The following is a 23490-nucleotide window of genomic DNA, read 5'->3' as shown; positions in this document are numbered from 1 at the left end:
GTCAAGTCGTGAATATGTGAGCAGAAGGGTGAACCAATAGAAATGTCCACCAGATACATCCAAACCCCGTCATCCAACCACAGATGCCCACCACCAGGATGTTCATAGCTAATTTAAACAAAACTAAGAATCTAAACATTAATTAATGACAAATGAAAACACAGAATCATAAAGAGCAGCAGATGGAAGGGGGCAGAAGAGAATGGGATAGGCCGTGTGATGGGAAAGCAGCCCTGGAGGCAGGACATCGGGGTCACGCCCAAAAGCTTCGTAGCTTTCAAAGGACTGCACCCAGCTCCCGCGCTCTTCGGACCAGAGGCTACAGAAGGACTCCTCCCACGCCCTTTCCAGCACTCCTCACAGTGGGACAGACCACAGTCTGTCCCAGCCATCTCCAGGGGAAAATCAGAGCTCCCCTACGGTTAAAAGCATGACAAGTGGGGTTTCCCTAGTGGCACAGTGGTTAAGAACCCGCCTGCCAATGTAGGGGACAAGGGTTCAAGCCCTGGTTCGGGAAGATCCCACATGCCGCGGAGCCACTAAGCCCGTGCGCCACAACTACTGAGCCTGAGCTCTAGAGCTCGTGAGCCACAGCTACTGAACCCACGCGTCACAACTACTGAAGTCCACGTGCCTAGAGCCGGTGATTCGCAACAAGAGTAGCCACCGCAATGAGAAGCCCACGCACCACAACCAAGAGTAGTCACGGCTCACTGCAAGTAAAAGAAAGCCCGGACACAGCAACAGAGACCCAACACAACCAAAAGTAAATAAATAAATTTATTTATTTTTAAAAAAGCATGACAAGTGATTCTCTTCTGAAAGCTCAGAAAGCATGCTTTTGGAAAACTCCCCCCTTATATCAATCACGATACTGGCGGGAAACAATCCAAATCAGCTGGTTCAAGAGACTCTAACGGATTTTATTTTCAGAGGTGTTGAGGCATTGAGAAAACGAAGAAGGGCTATGAAGGCTTGGGCACCTGGAGGCCATCAAGAGGGAAGCTGTTGCCTCCTGAGGACGGGATGTGTGTGTGTGTGTGTGTGTGTGTGTGTGTGTGTGTGTGTGTGTGTGTGTGTGTGTGTGTGTGGTGGGGGCGGGGGCGTGTGCTGTCTGCAGGAGCCCCGTGAGACCTGGCGCTGAGAAGGGGGCATTGTCCGGAGGGTCAGCACCCTCCAGAGAGCATGGCCGAAGCAGGAGACGGATGCCCTGCCTCCTTTTTCCTCCACCCCCCAGGCTCCTGCTGTGCTTCCCATTAACTAAGCCCAGTCAGAAGGTGCCCAGCAGGGGGTTCCCAGGGGGCGGAGCCAGCAGGGTCAGCCTCCTGCACACAGAGCAGGACTGAGAAGGAAAAGGGGGGGAGGGGCGAGAGGGGGTCAGCAAGCCAGTGCACGCCTCGTCTTTGGCATCTGAGAGTACTTTCTATGCAAAATGGACTGCTTTGGAAAGTTACAAATCAAACCTTTAGTGATTCTATATTTCACTAAAAGTAGAAGTGATTTTATACACACACACACACCCAAAATACAGATAAATAGGGGGAGATAGAGAGAGAGGTATAGGTATAGATCGATAGACTTTTCTTCAGGTGGTAACTGGTAAAGAATAAAACAGGTGCAGGTTTGCCAGAGGATTCAGCAAACAAACAGCAAAATGATTTACCCAGTTTATTTAGCACCAAGCATCCATATATTTAGAAACGTGGATGACTGGCTGCACCTTTCCCTGGAATGTGGAGTCTGACCGACCACACAGCAGAGCCTTGCTAAGCAAAGAGAATAGGCCACTGCCACACATGGGAAACTACGGGAAGTGAAAGGCCCTGGGACGCACGCAGGGCAAACAGAGCGGACGAGCGTGGTGAGAGGAGACCGTCTGATGACGAGCCGTGCCTTCGACACCCTCACTTTACCTCGGGAACTCATCCCAGGACACAAGGTCCTCACCAGACAAGATGACCAAGATGAAGATGCTCAAACCTTCCACCAGTTCCTCCCAGGACAAAGATTAGATTAAGTCTATGTCACAGTTTAATAAGATTTTACGTCTATTTTCCAAACTCTCTTTTCTGAAACTTGACATTTAGGACCAAGAATCTCTGCTCCCTCTCTCCCTCCTCCCCCCACCTCTGAGTCCCCCCCCACATGCCCACTTCTGGTCACCACCCCTCTGTGGTCTCCCCCCACCAACCTCATGGCCACCTTCCACTGGAACAACGGCTGCCAGCCTGCTCTGCTCCTTTCTCCAGAGAAGGTAATTTTCCCTCCACCTAGTCTGCCTGGAGTGGAAAAATGGTCCCAGAGCACAGCTTCAGAGAAAGTAACCACCTAACGTTCAGCGTAGTTATAGCCCTAGGAATCCAATGGCCCACAGGAAGCATCTCTGCAAACGTTGGGAAATGGAATGTAGCAGCCACTTCTGAGAGCTTCTATATGATTTAATAAAGAGAGTAACGATTACCTGTTTCTCTTCTTTCTTCCAAAAGTACTATTCAGCTAAAAGTTACATACAGCACTTATAATAACTGAGGTGGCTTTTCTGGCCTTGAAGACCCCTCCTGCCTCCTGGTTAATCCTTCCTTAGGCTTTAAGTCTGGGCTCCACTCGGCCCCTTGAAGCTTTTGCTATCGCTTTACCCTGCTTTCCTGAGCCAAGTGTCCCTCTCTGGACTCCCACACACATCCGAAAATATTTCCAGGATAGCCTTCATGTCATGACTTAGCAATTAATACAGTATCTATGTTCCATGACAGAGACACAATTTTCAACTGCTGAATTGAACTAGCAGTCAAAGAAGCAAGAGGAATTACTGTATTAAATAGGCACACCATACAGTATCCAAAATCACAGTCAATGCATTCACACTTAATAGGCCATCCCAGATTTTAGGATATCATTTCCCTTTTATATGGCAACCAACTATAAAATATTTCAGTAATTCTGCTCATTCAAGCAAATCACAAACTCTCATGGCATCCTATAGCACCAAGGATTGCCAAGGATTATATGAACCCCATAAACGTTATCTGGTAATTCTCATCATCCACATTATTTATCCAACAATATTTTATCCCCATTTGCACTTAGTTGACAAAATCATCTGCATTACAGATTGCCTTGAGGTAATTCTTAAACCTGCACAGCCTAGGATAAAGACACTCAAACACAGAGAATAACTTTACATATTAACTGGATCTCCTGAACAATATGAACAAAGACTGATCGGAATTTTGAATACTTTCTTAGCCAGGTATTCCTTATCTGGATAGTATGTAAAGCTAATGCATGCCTCATGCTTTGTGAAGTTCTCTGGAGCCAGGAACAGGAAAGGAGAGCTGGAGAATCCATCTTCCCTTGTTTCCACCTGATAAGGCTCATTGAAGCCAATAGGAATGAGGCATGCAGACTGATGGGAGAATCCATCTCCAGGGTTCTGTCTACTCTAAAAACTGGACTTGTCCTAAAAGCTGTGTAACTCAGCCTTTTGTGAAATCAACTTTATTGATTTTACCTTTATTGCCTCTTTCATGTCTGCTTTAATTTCAATTCCTGCTGTTTGACATTTGGTACCAGCAATAATTTTAAGAACATTTTGCCTACCATTTTGCACCATGCTTTTCATGATGATAAGTTTTTTCACCATGCTTTTCATGATAAGTTATCCATTTACCTAAAACAGACTTTAAAACACAAAAGGAAAGGTAAGAACTGGGCTTGGTCAAGTGCAAAAGCTGAAGCTGAAAGTGGTGTTCTTTTTCCTGTTGCCATTTTTCTTTGGTGTGGACAGAGGGAATCTGCAAAGCCTTCAAGAGACTCCTGAACTCAGTATATTTTTCTGAATACAGAGGTTGTTTGTAGTTGTCTTTGGTCTAAATATTAAGGACTTAACCACAGTGCAAGCTGATTAGGTAGCTTTGTCCTTGTATGACCTTATCTACCATTCTATCAACTAGCAGCCTCTATCAGTCAGCACTTCTATGCTTAGCCAGGTAATAACTGACCTCCAGAAAGATGGCCTAAGGTAGGCTGCAGGATCCTAAAGTGTGTGCTCTCTAAACACACATAACACGTTACATGACACTCTGCCTTGTATCAGAAATCTGAGAATTTCATCACATTCAAAGTATTTTAAAAATTACATCTATGAACAGTAAGCTTGAATGGATTATTTCTTCCCCTCGGTGTTAAGTCATAGTTCTTGACCTCTTGGTTTCTACATAGTTCCCTCTAAACCCTTCTCTGGCCTCCCACCACATGGCTCTATGTGAACAGAGGCAACGTCTAATTTTGTTCACTGACAAAGGTGTTGAAAATATAATGCATGCTACAACACCTAAAGCAAAAATAACAAGAGGAAATATAAACTGCTTTTCATCAAAATTAAAAACTTTTGTGCTTCAAAGGACACCATCAAGAAAATGAAAAGATAACTTATAAAATGGGAGAAAATGTGTACAGATCAGATATCTGATAAGGAATCTATGCAGATTTATTTAAAAAACTCTTACAACTCAACAGTTACAAAATGAATAACTCAATTAAATATGGGCAAAGAATTTAAACAGACATTTCACCAAAGAAGATACAAAAATGGCCAATAAGCACATGAAAAATGTTCAACATTGTTAGCATTTAGGAAATGCAGACCAAAACTACAGTGAGATACCACTTCACACCCACTAGGATGGCTATCGTAAACAGATAAGAAATAACAAGTGTTGGTGAAGATGTGGAGAAAATGGAGTCCTCATACATTGCTGGTGGGAATATAAAACGTGCAGCCACTTTGGAGAACAGTTTCCACTGCAAAGTTTATATCCAAAAGAAATGAAAACATATGTCCACACAAAAACTTGTACAAGAATATTCATAGCAGCATTATTCATAATAGCCAAAAAGTGAAAACAACCCAAAGGTCCATCAGCTGATGAATAGGTAAACAAAATATGGTATATCCATACAATGGAATATTATTTTGCCTTATAAAGGAGTGAAGTACTGACACGTGCTACAACCATGGATGGAACTTGAAAATATAAAACTAAATGAAAGATGCCAGTCACAAACAACCACATATTGCATGATTCCATTTATTGGAAATATCATGATTAAGCAAATCTATAGAGACAGAAAATAGATTAGTTGTTGCTTAGAACTGGGGAATTGAGAAAGAATGAGTAGTTAGTGCTAAAGGGAATGGAGTTTCTATTCAGGGTAATGAAAATATTCTAAAGTTCTAAGGTTCTAAAATGTTCTAAAGCTATTGTGTACAATAGCTAAGGTATGGAAACAACCTAAGTGTCCACTGACGGATGAACAGATAAAGAAATCATGGTACATATATAACGAATATTATTCAGCCATAAAAAAGAATGAAATCCTGCCATTTGCTACAACATGGATGGACCTAGAGGACATGATGCAAAGTGAAATGTCAGACAGAGAACAACAAATGCCATATGATCTCTCTTATACATGGAATCTAAATGTATATATATATACAATATATATATACACACACAAGAAATGTGTGTGTATATATATATATATATATATATATATATATATATATATATATATACACATACACACACACACACACACACAAGAAAACCAAGCTCATAGATACAGAAAACAGACTGGTGGTTGCAAGAGGTGAGGGATGGGAGAAATGGGTGAACTGTTTTGTTTTGTTTGAATAAATTGAAAAAAAGCATTTTTAAAGAGTAGATGTGAAGGAGAGGATGGGTCCAATGTAGGCAATACTGGAAAGTCCTGAAAGCAGGGCATTCTGCATTGTGGGCCATGGAAGGTAGGCCCTGCCCCCCAGGGTCACCAGCTGTACATTGTAAGCAGCTGAGCCCCAAAATGATTCAGAAGCCCCACTCAGTGTCCCCTTGGCTTTATAGCCTGTGTTTCACCTCAGCTCAATATCCATGTTCAGGCAAAGCCCAGAACTGACTGCTTAGAAAAATATTTAATTGAGAGTCCTCCTATAGTACTTATTAAAAAAAAATGCAGACAAGTATAACTAAACTATATTGAAATATAGCCACAGACTATCAGTCCTGGGTTTGGGGAAAATGGCAAATATTAAATACTCCTAAGAACTAGATGGTTTTAATGTCACATTTAACAAGAAATTAAATAAATTAAAAATAAAATTGGATTGTGGTGATGGTTACACAGACTTGTAAATATACTAAAAAATATACTAAAAATCATTGAATTAATTATACATCTCAAAGGACTGAATTTTATTGTATATAAAGTACCTCTCAGTAAAGCTATTTATATACATACATTATTTATATTTATTCATATATATATATTTAATGAATGATTCACCTGTCAGTTTTCTTCCTTCCTTCACACTCAAGTCCCCAGAGCAATCTCATAGTTTGGAAAAGGAAATATGAAAACTCCCCAGTGTTTGCAAGAATTTAGAGCTAAAACAACTGAGCCATCTATAACTCCCTCAGAGTTGCTTTCTGGTTGCCCTGAGGGCATAATAAAAAAATGACTTACCCTGGTTCAGCCTGAGAAAAGGCATCTGATAAGTTTTCAAGATTCTTATACACACAGGATTGAGTGAATAAAGCAGAACCCTAAAGAGTGAGCCATCTGCAAGGGCTGTCCGACACCACTAGCAGCTACTGAGGCCCTGACATGCCGCTAGTCTGAACAGAGTTGTGCTTTATAGTACAAAATACACTTGGACTTTCTTAAAAAGTAAAATACCTCATAAACAAATTTTTTATATGGATTATATTTTGAAGTGATAATGGCTTGGATATACTGGATTAAATAGAACATAGTATTAAAATTGGTTTCAACTGTTTCTTCCTATTTTTTATAATGTGGCTTCTAGAAATTGTTAATTTTCATATGTGGCTCAGATGATATTTATATTGGGCAGCCCTGACCTAGAACCTTGAATACTAAATGATGCTATAAGACTGGCCAATCAAAATTCCTAGCAGCATGGAGAGACAGTGGACAAAAAGAATGCTTCACCACTAAGGTACCGAAATAGAGGTACAGAAAGGTAGGAAACAGTAAGTCAAGCCTGTCGCTGGCACTCTTACTCCTTCTCTCTCTCCCCCCTTTCTCTCTCCCTTCGTCTCTAAAACTTTGCAAATCCCAAGAGACAAACTTTGCTCTACAGCTTCTTGGACCTGCATTAATAGCACCTTGATTAAATCTTGGGCTTTCTGAATATCTCTATGATTGTGCTGATCAGAATTTTTAGTTTACATCTACCTTCTCCATTACACTATTAGCTCCTTAAGGACAGTGTACATGTTTTATTCATCTCTGCACACACCCAGCACATAATAGATGCTCAATAAATACTTGCTAAATTTGAGATATATAGAAAAGAACATAGTTGGCCAGTCACACACTATTCAGTTTGTGTTTCCTCATCAGCTGTTATGTTACTTCTTTCTAAATCTGGAGTTTTAAAACCCCATGTTATTTCCAAATAGTACAATGAATAATAAAAATTTTTCAAATAAAAAATGATCTTTAATCCAACCTAAAAAAAAATTAAATCTATGCCAGAATGTGTCTTTACGTGAAGAAAGTAAAAAGGTAATCATAATAACAAGCAAAGGAATAACTCAGGGTCATGTTGGCCAAAGTTTCAGTAATTTTTAGTCTTACTGTTCAAAGGTTATCCATTATGATGCAAAAGACCAAATAAACAAATAAGTGAATGGAAAATAATATGAATACCAGCCAAGTCAAGTCTGATGTCAGTGGGAGTTCCGGATACAGAATGAGTCTCTTCTTGGCAATTCGCCTGTGTCAAGCTGTTCACTTATTTGTTTTTACTCAATGTCCTATTTTTAAAATGCAATTTTTAATGAGCATAAAGACAGATGTTTAGCTTGGAGGATAAGTTATAGTTGTGTTGGGAGCAGCAGACATGTGTGCCCCCTGGACACTTGTGACAGAGAATATGTTATTGTTGACACTTAGGAGACTAAGCAGCAGGAAGTCGGCTTCAGATTTTTATCTGCTTCAAGTGCTAATGGGGCTGATAAGGCTGATTTGTGGGGAAAATGGCTGCAATTGAAATGTGTGCAGATGCATTTACAGTAGGACTTGTTTTAACCAATGACTTCAACCTAGATTTCAGAATGTTTTGCTTTGCTAGGCAAAATCATAATCTGTGAACTGTCAAGTTCAAACCAAATGTGCTTGCATTCCTCTCTTACTGCTATTGCATATTATTAGGGGAAATCAGAATCAAGAAACCTGCCATGAGAAGAAATCATGCTGGGAAATACATCTGATTTATTTTTTCACTTCAATCAATGCTGAGTAACTAACAGTTGCAATCTAAAATAATTTCACCATAACTTTAAGCCAATAAATCAATCAAATGTAGAAAATAGTAGCAGAACAATTCTTTAAAGTTTCTAAACATATTTTAACTATCAACATGCTTTAAAAGCATTTTAGTCCTGATATTGAGGCGAAGCTTCTTCTGTATGATAGTGAAATTAAAAACATAAGAACAATGATAGTAAAACCATAGGGCACGAAAGCTATAAAAACTAGTGTTAACTACATTGACCCAAAGGAAAAGGCTTTCCTGGGGGCCATATGAGCGGAAGTATTTAGTTACAAAAAGCCAGAGCATGCAATCCTAAAGATCTGAATAGTTATTGTTTTTCCATTTTTTTAGCAAGATTATTTTAGTACACAGACTTCTGTCATAAATTAAATCAGAATCTGACATCTCAATCTAATTAATAACTATCCAAATTGGATAGTCATGAAATTTTAGTATCCCTCTCATCTAAAGATTCTTTGTCGTCCCAATCCCCCCCTCCAATGAGGGATGCTTTTAATAACAGCACAGACATTTAATCACCCAGGTCCCAGGTGTCCCCTGAAAGTGGCCCATCTATTTGAGAAAGTCGTGATAGTGAGACTAAATATTCCTGCCATGCTCTAATTCTACCTCATGGAACTGGAAACCCTAATTCACTGATTTCTATAGTATTCTTTTCTTCTGTTTCTCCCATTTCCCAGGCGGTGTAAGATCCTCCACCTCTTTGATCTACACCTTAAACAGCAGTTTCTCCTAAGGTCCTTTATAGGGATTTTTTTTTCCCCCATCCAGTTATTCCTATATTTCATTTTATCTTTTTAACATCTTTATTGGAGTAAAATTGCTTTACAATAGTGTGTTAGTTTCTGCTGTATCACAAAGTGAATCAACTATATGTATACATATATCCCCATATCCCCTCCATCTTGCATCTCCCTCACACCCTCCCAATCCCTTTAGGTGGTCAAAAAGCACCGAGCTGATCTCCCTGTGCTATGTGGCTGTTTCCCACTAGCTATCTATTTTACATTTGGTAGTGTATATATGTCCATGTCACTCTCTCACTTCTCCCAACTTACACTTCCCCCTCCCCATGTCCTCAAGTCCATTCTCTCAAGTCCATGTCCTCAAGTCCATTCTCTACGTCTGTGTCTTTATTCCTGTCCTGCCCATAGGTTCTTTAGAACTACATATATATTGATTCCATATATATGTGTTAACATACAGTATTTGTTTTTCTCATTCTAACTTACTTCACTCTGTATGACAGACTCTAAGTCCATCCACCTCACTACAAATAACTCAATTTTGTTTCTTTTTATGGCTGAGTAATATTCCATTGTATATATGTGCCAAATCTCCTTTATCCATTTATCTGGCAATGGACACTTAGGTTGCTTCCTTGTCCGGTCTATTGGAGTTAGTGCTGTAATGAATATTGGGGTACATGATTCTTTTTGAATTATGGTTTTCTCAGGGTATATACCAAGTAGTGGGATTGCTGGGCAATATGGTATTTCTATTTTTAGTTTTTTTAAAGAACCTCCATACTGTTCTCCATTGTGGCTGTACCAATTTACATTCCCACCAACAGTGTAAGAGGGTTCCCTTTTCTCCACACCCTCTCCAGAATTTAATGTTTGTAGATTTTGAAACGATGGTCATTCTGATTGGTGTGAGGTGATCCCTCACTGTGGTTTTGACTTGAATTTCTCTAATGATTAGTGATGCTGAGCATCCTTTCATGTGTTTGTTGGCAATCTGTATATCTTCTTTGGAGAAATGTCTATTTAGGTCTTCTGTCCATTTTTGGATTAGGCTGTTTGTTTTTATGATGTTGAGCTGCATGAGCTGCTTATATATTTTGGAGATTAATCCTTTGTTAGTTGCCTCATTTGTAAATATATTCTCCCATTCTGAAGGTTGTCTTTTTGTCTTGTTTATGGTTTCCTTTGCTGTGCAAAAGCTTTTACGTTTCATTAGGTCCCATTTGTTTATTTTTGTTTTTATTTCCATTTCTCTAGGAGGTAGGTCAAAAAGGATCTTGCTGTGATTTATATCATAGAGTGTTCTGCCTATGTTTTCCTCTAAGAGTTTTATAGTGTCTGGCCTTACATTTGGGTCTTTAATCCATTTTGAGTTTATTTTTGTATATGGTGTTAGGAAGTGTTCTAATTTCATTCTTTTACATGTAACTATCCAGTTTTCCCAGCACCACTTATTGAAGAGGCTCTCTTTTCTCCGTTGTATATTCTTGCCTAGTTTATCAAAAATAAAGTGACCATGTCTGTGGCAGTCTATCTCTGGGCTTTCTATCCTGTTCCATTGATTTATATGTCTGTTTTTGTACCAGTACCATAATGTCTTCATTACTGTAGCTTTGTAGTATAGTCTGAAGTCAGGGAGCCTGATTCATCCAGCTCCGTTTTGCTTTCTCAACATTGCTTTGGCTATTCAGGTCCTCTGTGTTTCCATACAAATTGTGAATTTTTTTGTTCTAGTTCTGTGAAAAATACCATTGGTAGTTTGATAGGGATTGCACTGAATCTGTAGACTGCGTTGGGTAGTATAGTCATTTTCACAATGTTGATTCTTCCAATCCAAAAACATAGTATATCTCTCCATCTGTTTGTATCATCTTTCATTTCCTTCATCAGTGTCTTATAGTTTTCTACATACAGGTCTTTTGTCTCCTTAGGAAAGTTTATTACTAAATATTTTATTCTTTTTGTCACAATGGTAAATGGGAGTGTTTCCTTAATTTCTCTTTCAGCTTTTTCATCATTAGTGTATAGGAATCCAAGAGATTTATGTGCATTAATTTTGAATCCTGCTACTTTACCAAATTCATTGATTAGCTCTAGTAGTTTTCTGGTAGAGTCTTTAAGATTCTCTATGTATAGTATCATGTCATCTGCAAACAGTGACAGCTTTACTTAACCTTTTCCGAATTGGATTCATATTTTTTTCCTTTTTCTTCTCTGATTGCCGTGGCTAAAACTTCCAAAACTATGGAATAATAGTAGTGAGAGTGAGCAACCTTGTCTTGCCCCAATCTTAGAGGAAATGGTTTCAGTTTTCACCGTTGAGTATGGTGTTGGCTGTTAGATTGTCATATATGGCCATTAATATGTTAAGGTAAGTTCCCTCTGTACCTATTTTCTGGAGGGTTTTTATCATAAATGGTGTTGAATTTTGTCAAAAGCTTTTCTGCATCTATTGAGATGATCATATGGTTTTTATCCTTCCAATTGTTACTATGGTGTATCACATTGACTGATTTGTGTATATTGAAGAATCCTTGAATTCCTGGGATAAGCACCACTTGATAATGGTGTATGACCTTTTTAATGTGCTCTTGGATTCTGTTTACTAGTATTTTGCTGAGGATTTTTGCATCTATGTTCATCAGTGATATTGACCTGTAGTTTTCTTTTTTTCTGACATCTTTGTTGGGTTTTGGTATCAGGGTGATGGTGGCCTCGTAGAATGAATTTGGGAGTTTTCCTCTCTCTGATATATTTTGGAAGAGTTTGGGAAGGATAGGTGTTAGCTCTTCTCTAAATGTTTGATAAAATTCACCTGTGAATCCATCTGGTCCTAGGCTTTTGTTTGTTGGAAGAATTTAATCATAGTTTCAATTTCAATGCTTGTAATTGGTCTGTGTATATTTTCTATTTCTTCCTGGTTCAGTCTTGGAAGGTTGTGCTTTCTATGAATTTTTCCATTTCTTCCAGGTTGTCCATTTTTTTGGCATATAGTTGGTTGTAGTAATCTCTCATGATCCTTTGTATTTCTGCAGTGTCAGTTGTTACTTCTTTTTCATTTCTAATTCTATTGATTTGAGTCTTCTCCCTTTTTTTCTTCATGAGTCTGGCTAATGGTTTATCAATTTTGTTTATCTTCTCAAAGAACCAGCTTTTAGTTTTATTGATCTTTGCTATTCCTTCCTTCATTTCTTTTTCATTTATTTCTGATCCGATCTTTATGATTTCTTTCCTCTGCTAACTGGGGTTTTTTTTTTTTTTTGTTCTTCTTTCTCTAATTGCTTTTGGAGTAAGGTTAGGTTGTTTATATGACATTTTTCTTGTTTCTTAAGGTAGGATTGTATTGCTCTAAACTTCCATCGTAGAAGTGTTTTTGCTGTATCCTATAAGTTTGGGGTCATTGTACTTTCATTGTCATATGCTCCTAGGTATTTTTTTATTTCCTCTTTGATTTCTTTAGTGATCTCTTGGTTATTTAGTAGTGTATTGTTTAGCCTCCATGTTTTGTATTTTTTACAGTTTTTTTCCTGTAATTGATATGTAATCTCATAGTGTTGTTGTTGGAAAAGATACCTGATACAATTTCAATTTTCTTAAATTTACCAAGGCTTGATTTGTGACCCAAGATATGATCTATCCTGGAGGAGGTTCCATGAGCACTTGAGAAGAAAATGTATTCTGTTGTTTTTGGATGAAATGTCCTATAAATAGAAATTAGGACTATATTGTTTAATGTGTCATTAAAGTTTATGTTTCCTTACTTATTTCCATTTTGGATGATCTGTCCATTGGTGAAAGTGGGGTGTCCCCTACTATTATTGTGTTACTGTCGATTTCCCCTTTTATGGTTGTTAACATTTGCCTTATGTATTGAGGTGCTCCTATGTTGGGTGCATAAATATTTACAACTGTTATATCTTCTTCTTGGATGGATCCCTTGATCATTATGTAGTGTCCTTCTTTGTCTCTTCTAATAGTCTATTTTAAAGTCTATTTTGTCTGATATGAGAATTGCTACTCCAGCTTTCTTTTGATTTCCATTTGCATGGAATACCTTTTTCCTTCCCCTCATTTTCAGTCTGTTATGTGTCCTTAGGTCTGAAGTGGGTTTCTTGTAGACAGCATATATACGGGTCTTGTTTTTGTATCCATTCAGCCAGTCTATGTCTTTTGGTTGGAGCATTTAATCCATTTACATTTAAGGTAATTATTGATATGTATGTTCCTAGTCCCATTTTCTTAATTGTTTTGGGTTTGTTATTGTAGGTCCCTTCCTTCTCTTGTGTTTCTTGCCTAGAGAAGTTCCTTTAGCATTTGTTGTAAAGCTGGTTTTGTGGTGCTGAACTCTCTCAGCTTTTACTTGTTCTGTAAAGCTTTTAATTTCTCCATCAAATCTGAATCCTTGCTGGGTAGAGTAATCTTGGTTGTAGGTTTTTCTCCTTTATCACTTTAAATATGTCCTGCCAGTCCCTTCTGGCTTGCAGAGTTTCTACTGAAAGATCAGCTGTTAACCTTATGGGGATTCCCTTCTGTGTTATTTGTTGTTTTTCCCTTGCTGTTTTAATATGTTTTCTTTGTATTTAATTTTTGATAGTTTGATTAACATGTGTCTTGGTGTGTTTCTCCTTGCATTTATCCTGTATGGGACTCTCTGTGCTTCCTGGACTTGATTAACTATTTCCTTTCCCATATTAGGGAAGTTTTCAACTATAATCTCTTCAAATATTTTCTCAGTCCATTTCTTTTTTTTTTTCTTCTGGGACCCCTATAATGCGAATGTTTGTGCATTTAATGTTGTCCCAGAAGTCTCTGAGACTGTCCTCAATTCTTTTCAATCTTTTTTCTTTATTCTGCTCTGCAATAGTTATTTCCACTGTTTTATCTTCCAGGTCACTTATCATTTCTTCTGCCTCAGTTATTCTGCTATTGATTCCTTCTAGAGATTTTTAAATTTCATTTATTGTGTTGTTCTTCATTTTTTGTTTGCTCTTTAGTTCTTCTAGGTCCTTGTTAAAATTTTCTTGTATTTTCTCCATTCTATATCCAAAATTTTGGATCATCTTTACTATCGTTACTCTGAATTCTTTTTCAGGTAGACTGCCTATTTCCTCTTCCTTTGGTTCTGGTGGTTTTTTATCTTGCTTCTTCATCTGCTGTATATTTCTCTGTCTTCTAATTTTGTTTAACTTACTGTATTTGGGGTCTCCTTTTCACCGGCTGCAGGTTCATAGTTCCTGTTGTTTTTGGTGTTGGCCCCCGGCGGGTAAGGTTGTTTCAGTGGGTTGTGTAGGCTTACTGGTAGAAATGACTGGTTCCTATGTTCTAGTGGATGAGGCTGGATCTTGTCTGTTTGGTGGGCAGGACCACAACTGGTGGTGTGTTTTGGGGTGTCTGTGAACTTATTATGATTTTAAGTAGCCTCTATGTTAATGGGTGGAGTTGTATTCCTGTCTTGTTAGTTGTTTGGCATGGGATGTCCAGCACTGTAGCTTGCTGGTCGTTGAGTGAAGCTGGGTCTTAGCGTTGAGATGGAGATCTCTGGGAGAGCTCTCACCAACTGATATTACAAGGGGCTGGGAGGTCTGGTGGACCAATATCCTGAACTCTGCTCTCCCACCTCAGAGGCTCAGGCCTGACACCAGGCCAGAGCAACATGGCTCAGAAAAAAAGGGAGAAAAGAAAAAAAAGGAAAGAAATTAAAAATAAAGTAAATTTGTTAATATAAAAATTTAAAAAGTAATTTAAAAAAAAAGAAAAGAGAGCAACCAAACCAATAAACACTCACAAAAAAGAGAGAAAAAAATATATATATATAAAAGAAGAGAACAACCAGATCAATAAACAAATCTACCAATGATAATAAGCTGTAAATACTGAAATAAGATAAACATAAAACTAGAAGCAAATTAGATATAGAAAGCAAACCCCTAGTCTACACTTGTTCCCAAAATCCATTGCCTCAATTTTGGGGTGATTCATTGTCTATTCAGGTATTCCACAGATGCAGGGTACATCAAGTTGATTGTGGAGATTTAATCCACTGCTCCTGAAGCTGCTGGGAGAGATTTCCCTTTCTCTTCTTTGTTTGCACAGCTCCTGGGGTTCAGCTCTGGATTTGGCCCCGCCTCTACATGTAGGTCACCTGAGGGCATCTGTTCTTCGCCCAGACAGGACGGGGTTAAAGTAGCATCTGATTAGGGGGCTCTGGTTCACTCAGACCACAGGGAAGGATGGGTATGGAATGCGGCATGAGCCTGCAGTGGCAGAGGCTGGCATGACGTTGCAGCAGCCTGAGGTGCACTGTGTGTTCTCCCAGGGAAGTTATCCCTGGATCACAGAACCCTGGCAGTGGTAGGCTGCACAGGCTCCCAGGAGGACAGGTGTGGATAGCGACCTGTGCTTGCACACAGGCTTCTTGGTGGCTGCAGCAGCAGTGTTAGCATTTCATGCCCATCTCTGGGGTCCGTGCTGACAGCTCGTGCCCATCTCTGGAGGTTGCTCTGAATCCCCTCTCCTCACGCACCCCAGAACAATGGTCTCTTGCCTCTTTAGCAGCTCCAAACATTTTCCTGGACTCCCTCCCAGCTAGCTGTGGCACACTAACCCCCTTCAGGCTGTGTTCACACAGCCAACCCCAGTCCTCTCCCTGGGATCTGACCTCTGAAGCCCGAGCCTCAGCTCCCAGCCCCCACCCACCCTGGTGCATAAGTAGACAAGCATCTCAGTCTGGTGAGGGCTGGTCGGCACCAATCCTCTGTGAGGGAATCTCTCCATTTTGCCCTCTGCACCCCTTTTGCTGAGCTCCCCTCTGTGGATCCAAAGCTTCCCCCCCACCCACTTCCGTCTCCACCAGTGAAGGGGCTTCCTAGTGTGTGGAAACTTTTCCTTCTTCACAGCTCCCTCCAGAGGTGCAGGTGCTATTCCCATTCTTTTATCTCTGTTTTTTCTTCTTTCTTTTGCCCTACCCAGGTATGTGGGGGAGTTTCTTGCCTTTTGGGAAGTCTGAGGTCTTCTTCCAGCATTCAGTAGGTGTTCTATAGGAACTGTTCCACATGTAGATGTATTCTTGGTTTATTTGTGGGGAGGAAGTTGATCTCTACATGTTAGTCTTCTGCCGTCTTGAAGGTCCTCCCTCTGGGGATATTTTAATAGTCTTGATAAACAGATGACATCCTCTACAATTTTAATTGAAATTTCTGGAAGTGGTGCCCAGGCATGAGAATTTTCTACATCTCCCCAGATAAATTCTAATGTTTCCTAAAGTTTGAGAACTGGCAGTGGTGTGCTGGTCAACATTTAAAAACAAGCTTTCTGCAGGGTTTGGGGAGGGGGTAAGAGAGTCTGATTTGCAGCATTTGCTGATTTCACTGGTTTAATACCCCAGCCATGAATTGAAGCTTCATGAATTGAAGATTCACATCAATTTCAAACTATCAACCTGATATCAACCAGCTCCCCAAATTCCTGAAATTCAACAAGAATTTTTGAAATTCAACTAGCAAGATCAACTGAGCCAACTCCAGCACATACTGGAGCTAGGGTTTTATTGTATCTAATCTCCTCCTGATATATTAGCCAGATGGTCCACTGGGGTACATGTGTCAATAGATTTCCTCTTCAAAGATAGTCTTACATTGTTCTCAAGAACCTAGGGGCAGGAAAGGAATAAAGACGCAGATATAGAAAATGGAGTTGAGGAAATGGGGAGGGGGAAGGGTAAGCCAGGACAAAGTGAGAGAGTGGCATGGACATATATACACTACCAAATGTAAAATAGATAGCTAGTGGGAAGCAGCTGCATAGCACAAGGTGATCAGCTCGGTGCTTTGTGACCACCTAGAAGGGTGGGATAGGGAGGGTGGGAGGGAGGGAGATGCAAGAGGGAAGAGATATGGGGAAATATGTATATGAATAACTGATTCACTTTGTTATAAAGCAGAAACTAACACACCATTGTAAACAAGTATACTCCAATAAAGTTGTTAAAAAAAATATTTCTCCTCTGGATCATGCTACTTCTGGGAGTAATAAACTATCCTTTGTTTTCAAAACAGAAAAAGGATAGTCTTACATAGAAGCCAGTTGATTAAAGATAGGTAAATGATAGATGATAGATAGATGATAGAAAGAGAAAAAAAATACACAAGTTGAATGTCTCTGATAAAATGAGTTAGAGAATCTCATCCACTTGGCTATCCTGCTTGTCCCCATGGTGCTGCTATCTAAAGGTCTTGCATGGAAACCAGAAGTCTAAAAAAGAGCATTTGAAGAATCACTGACCCACAGACGAAGCCCATATGTCTCATTTCCCTCTATGCATCCTCTTCACAACCTGACCACACGAAGCCTTTCAGCCCCATTTCCCCCATGTCCCACCTCACATTTCCCACTATAAGCACAGTCAATAATAAGATGTTCACAACTTATAATCTCTTCGTCTCTCCAAAAAATGGTCTTCAATGATCCTCCTAGTCCTCTGGAACTGTCTCTTGTTTTCTAGCAAATTATATAAAATAGAAATTTTCTTTCATTCCAAGAAATATCTTTTCCCGCTCCCTTTTCTGCCCTTAGTTGAGGAGTGAGGTCAGCACTGATGCTATCTGTCATTTAGGTTGAAAATAGTACTTTAAAAAATGAACGTTTTTAGCACTAATATATCCAAGTTACTTTAGGAAGAGATTCTTAGAGATATTTGGACCTTGATAAAGATGAATACAGAGAAAGACCAGTATCTATGGATTCTTAGAACCCATATTACTAAAATCAGAGGCTGACTTAATAGACCTTGAGGGTGAGAAAGATGAAAAGCAGACAGAATTTGGGTACCTCAAAGCTTTAGGAATCCTTGACCCTCTAGATCCAGAGTGGTTTGGATCACAGCGATGAGAAACAATCTTCCCAACCCTGATTCTACACTTTTATTTGTCCATGGCCCAGGTAAGTCTAAAGTCTTAAGTCAAGGGAGAGGTATATGTCTAGACAGAAAGAGGGAAACTGTGAATAAATTTGTTACATTTGGGGACATACATTCTGTTAATTTATGAGTCAGTCCTGAAATGACAGGTAACGAGGAAGATCTCACTGAGCCCCAGTCCACGTGAACATGCCACAGTCAGGAGAGAACAGATGTGAGGAGAGGACACAGCGTCCAGGCAGGGGTCTGCCGCATACACACTACACAACATCGGCCTTCCTCCAGATGGTGTAGTGAGTGTCAACACACTATCAAACTCTAAAGAGCTGGACCAGTGTTTCTCAGGCCACATTTTCACTATTGCCCCCAAGTGTTTTTTCAGACATCTTTTTCCTAATGGCCCCATCCATGAAATTTTAATACCATGGATTTACTGTATATCTTTTATGTAATGTATGTATATCTATGCTTTATACATAGATAAAGTTTTTGCCACCCCTGAGAAACAATTTTCACCCATTAGGAATAATGTTGCCCTGTTGAGAATGCATGAGCCGCAGAGACAGGGGCTAATTTTATTATCACACCTCTGTTAGCCAAGCAAGTCAGAAGATTTTTGAAACTAGGTGTAAGTGAAATGTAATGAAATTAAATAATGTTTAAGTATAACATTAGATCTAAAAGCTTTTCAAAAGAATTCAGTAAGATAAAATTTTACAACAGAAGACTAAATAAAGCCACCATTTTTATACAAAGATATGTATTTAGAGACTATCTGGTTTCAATAAACAGGAAGATTATACTAACCTCTCTGAGAATGGACATAGTTATGGGCAGAGATAAGCAGCAAAGTGTAAGAAAATCAAACAGAGTGCTGATAGGCTCCCTTATTATAAAAGCAGCAGACTTATTTTGCAGGCATCTTTTGCATAGTGGGTGCAGTGATTTGTGTATGGCACCTCAGTACAGTAGACTAAAAATAGTAAACAAAATGCCAAATAAATTACTAAAAGCTGCATGGTATTTTATAGCTACGTAAAGTAATTCTGCTTCATAACAGGAAAATTTGGATATAACTTTGTCTATATAGAATCTCTCTTACTAAGAATATTCTCCAACACTTTATAACAAATTAAATGTTGGCAGTATAGTGATAACACTGGTGAATGCAGCATTTATTTTTCACCTGTAGGCAGCAAATACAGCTTTTTAAAAATGAAAGCAGACTTCAAATGAGCCCCAGGAATTTAGAAGAGAACATATTATTTTCAAATGTTCTCACTAAAATCAAGGGAAAATAGATTTTTCTCTGAAACTTCAGTGGGCAACTTGGACGCTGACCCAGATTAGAAAGGTGGTATACAGATGTAGAGAACAGACTTGTGGACACAGGGGGAAAGGGAGGGTGAGACAAATTGAGAGAGTAGCATTGACATATATACACTACCATGTGAAAATGGACAGCTAGTGGGAAGCTGCTGTATGGCACAGGGTGTTCAGCTCAGTGCTCTGTGACAACGTAGAGGGGTGGTATAGGGAGGGTGGGAGGGAAGCTCAAGAGGGAGGGGATATATGTATACATATAGCTGATTCACTTGGTTCTACAGCAGAAACTAACACAACATTGTAAAGCAATTATACCCCAATTTAAAAAAAATAAAAAGAAAGAGGGGTATAATTGAGATCAGGCAAAACATAGAGATCAGGCAAAACATAGGACCGCTATGACTGGTTAAACTTTAAAAACATGATCACTAACTTCCAATTCCTTATTGCAACTCCAAAATCTTACCACATTCTCCAACTCTATTCACTCTTTTCTTTTCCTAGGTGACATTTCACTTTCCTCTTTCCTCCTGAAATATCTAGCAGCCCTTCCTCTGCTTAATGCTTAGCAGATTACCCTGACAGAAGCAATTAGAAGAGAACTCACACATATTTGTACTACTAAACCTCTCCAAGCAACACACTCTTTACCCATGTACTCTCACCCTCTTTCAGTAGATGAACTATTCCTCTATTTCTCCTTTACTGACATCTTTTATAGGAAATAAATATTTCTCAGTGTACCAATTAAATTTCTTTGGGTAGAATCCTTGGTTGACTGCTTTCTCAGCAATGTGAATATCTTATTCCAGTGTCTTCTGGCTTCCATTGTATCTGATAAGAAGTCAGCTAACTATCATACTCTTGTTCTGCTGTACCTGATGAGTTGTTTTCTCTTTGGCTTTGACCTTCAAAAGTTTGACTATTATGTGTCTAAGTATGGGTAATTTTGTGTTTATTCTACTTGAGATTCATTGAGCTTCTTGGATTTTTAAATTGATGTTTTTCATAAAGTTTGGGAAGTTTTTGCCAATTTTTCAAATATTTTTTGCCCCTTTGTTTGTTCCCCTAGTAGGACTCATTTTTTCCACATATGTCTGTGTGATTTATATTGTTCTACATGTCTCTGAGACTGTGTTGTTTTTTTCTCTATTTTTCTATTTGGATAATTTCTATTAATCTATCTTCAAGCTCATTGATTCTTCCTTCCAGCATCTCAAGTTTTCTGTTGAACTATTCTAGTAAAGTTTTCATTTCAGTCATTGTACTTTTCAATTACGGAACTTCCATTTGGCTCTCTATTTTTAAAATAGTTTCTATCTCTTTATTGGATTTTCTATACACTGAATGATTATCATCATACTTTCCCTTAATTCTTTGATACAGTTTCCTTTAGTTCTTTGAACATAATTATAAAAGCTGCTTTTAGCTCTTTCTATGCTAAATCCAGCATCTGAAGACATTCTGAGATAGCTTCTATTCATTAATTTTTTCCCTAAAGATGTGTCATACTTTCTTATTTCTTTGCGTGTCTCATAAATTTTAAAAATTATTGGCCTTTTTAGATAATACATTATAGCAACCCTGGATTCTGACTATTTTCTCCCTGAGCATTGTTTTTTTTTTTTTTTTTTTTTTTTACGTTTTCTTAGTAAACCTGCCTAGAATAAATATATGAAAATGTACAGCCACTGATATCTCTGTTCAATTATTATTTTGTTTGTTTTTATTTTTAAGCTTGCCTTCTTAGAGATTACATTTGCATAGCTTAGCATCCAGTAAAAGATTGTACAAAGGTTGTTCTGCAACACCTCAAGTTACTAAGGTTTCCATTTTCTGCTGATAGATCTGTGTGTGAGCTGGAGAAAATATTAAATCTTTAGATCATTTTCAACTCTTCCCCTGCTTTTAAATTTCTACCACGTTCTCTCACATAACCTCTGCACCTATGTGCATGTTGTGTCATCCAGGGACAAGTGGGTGACTTGGGACCTCTCTGGTGACTGCTGCACATGTACACAGCCCCAATCTTTAGGTCTGTCTGAGACCTGAACATATGAGGAAGTTGTGTGTTATACAAAAGTGGAATTTTCTTGTTTGCTATTAAGACAGATTAAGTGTAATTTGATTTCTCATGACACATCTCCCACTATACTTATTTTTGGACAGATAATAAAGCTAATTACAAAGCAAGGGCATTTTACAGCAGGACACCACCAAAAACTGTATATATTTTAGTATGGTAAATGTTTACATCTAGAGGAGACTGATACATTGATTAATGTTGTTATTCTGTGTTAAGAAAAAATAAATAAAAAGAACAAAGAAACATGGATGACCTCTGAAGATTGTTCAGTGTAATAAAACAATTATGACTTTTTAAAATAGCCATTCTAGGAAGAAGTAACAGGTGAGAAAAATCTAAACAAGCATGATTTCTTAGAAGGGTATAGAGCTACATAGCTACATCTGACTATTTTCTGACTATTGTAGTAAGGAAAAAGAAAGGCTAAAATCAACCAAAAATAGATAAACAAATTGAGTCATTCTCATGACTCCAGGCTATAAAATGTATATTTCAACCAAACTTAACAAGAAGTCTACCTGTCTAGCCTTCTGTCACCAAATTGTCTCTATCCCTTATAAATCTAAGTATTTATTCAGCAGGCATTTGTTGAGTACCTGCTCTAGAGCAGACACTCTAAGTACTGTGTATAGAGCATATGAGTCAGGCTCTGCATCACAAAGAACCTTACAGCTGAGCAAGGGGGAGTAATGAGTAAACCCACAATGTGACTGCACTGTAGTCAATATTATGATGAAGGAATCTCACCTGGAGAGATCAGGTATGCTTCCCAGAAGAGAAAATGAATGGGTCCTCAAGCATGAATAGGAATTAACTACCATTTGAAACAGGGAGCAGGTACTCTGGGAGGTGAACTGCATGTTGCTGACCAGCTGAAGCATGTGATTTTGAAGTAGTGAGAGGAAGAGCAAAAGAGGCAGGACCACATTGTAAAGTACTGATGGGGGATGTTGGAGAGGATAGTGACATTAGGGGTGCTGGCCCCCTACTCCTGTGTCATGTGTGGATATCTTCTCCACTAACTCAACACATATGATGAAGATACTTAGAAATAAAACTAGCCACTGATTTTGCTGATCCTTAGAAGGTGGGGGAAGGGAAATATATTACTGAACAGAAAAAGCCTTGTAGGGACCTTAAATTATCTTCATATTTAGAGGGTAAAGATTCCTGTTTGAGATTTAATTATCAATTAATCATTCCAGAATTGTCTATTCTCTGTCAGTGTCAGTCAATAAATGGAATCATTTGCACTTCCTTTTTTTAAATTTTAGCTGTTTTCAGCTTAACCCTTAGGCAGGTCATAACTGCTTTTACTTGACATTCATTAACCTTTTACAAAGTAATTATTACTAGTATAGAGCAACCTGGCAGTGACTCCATGTTTTTGTTTTGTTTTGTTTTGTTTTTTAACATCTTTATTGGAGTATAATTGCCTTACAATGGTGTGTTAGTTTCTGCTTTATAACTAGGTGAATCTGTTATACATATACATATGTTCCCATATCTCTTCCCTCTTGCATCTCTCTCCCTCCCACTCTCCCTATCCCACCCCTCTAGGTGGTCACAAAGCACCAAGCTGATCTCCCTGTGCTATGCAGCTGCTTCCCACTAGCTATCTATTTTACGTTTGGTAGTGTATATATGGCCATGCCACTCTCTCACTTTGTCACAGCTTACTCTTCCCCCTCCCCATATCCTCAAGTCCATTCTCAAGTAGGTCTGTGTCTTTATTCCCATCTTACCCCTAGGTTCTTCATGATATTTCTTTTTCTTAGATTCCATATATATGTGTTAGCATACAGTATTTGTCTTTCTCTTTCTGACTTACTTCACTCTGTATGACAGACTCTAGGTCCATCCACCTCACTACAAATAACTCAATTTCGTTTCTTTTTATGGCTGAGCAATATTCCATTGTATATTGTGCCACATCTTCTTTATCCATTCATCCGATGATGGACACAGTTTGCTTTCATCTCCTGGCTATTGTAAATAGAGCTGCAATGAACATTTTGGTACACGACTCTTTTTTTTTTTTTTTCCTTTG

This window comes from Grampus griseus (assembly GCF_964374135.1).
Source record: "Grampus griseus genome assembly, chromosome: 13".
Taxonomy (NCBI): domain Eukaryota; kingdom Metazoa; phylum Chordata; class Mammalia; order Artiodactyla; family Delphinidae; genus Grampus; species Grampus griseus.
Note: the sequence above shows the minus strand (reverse complement) of the source record.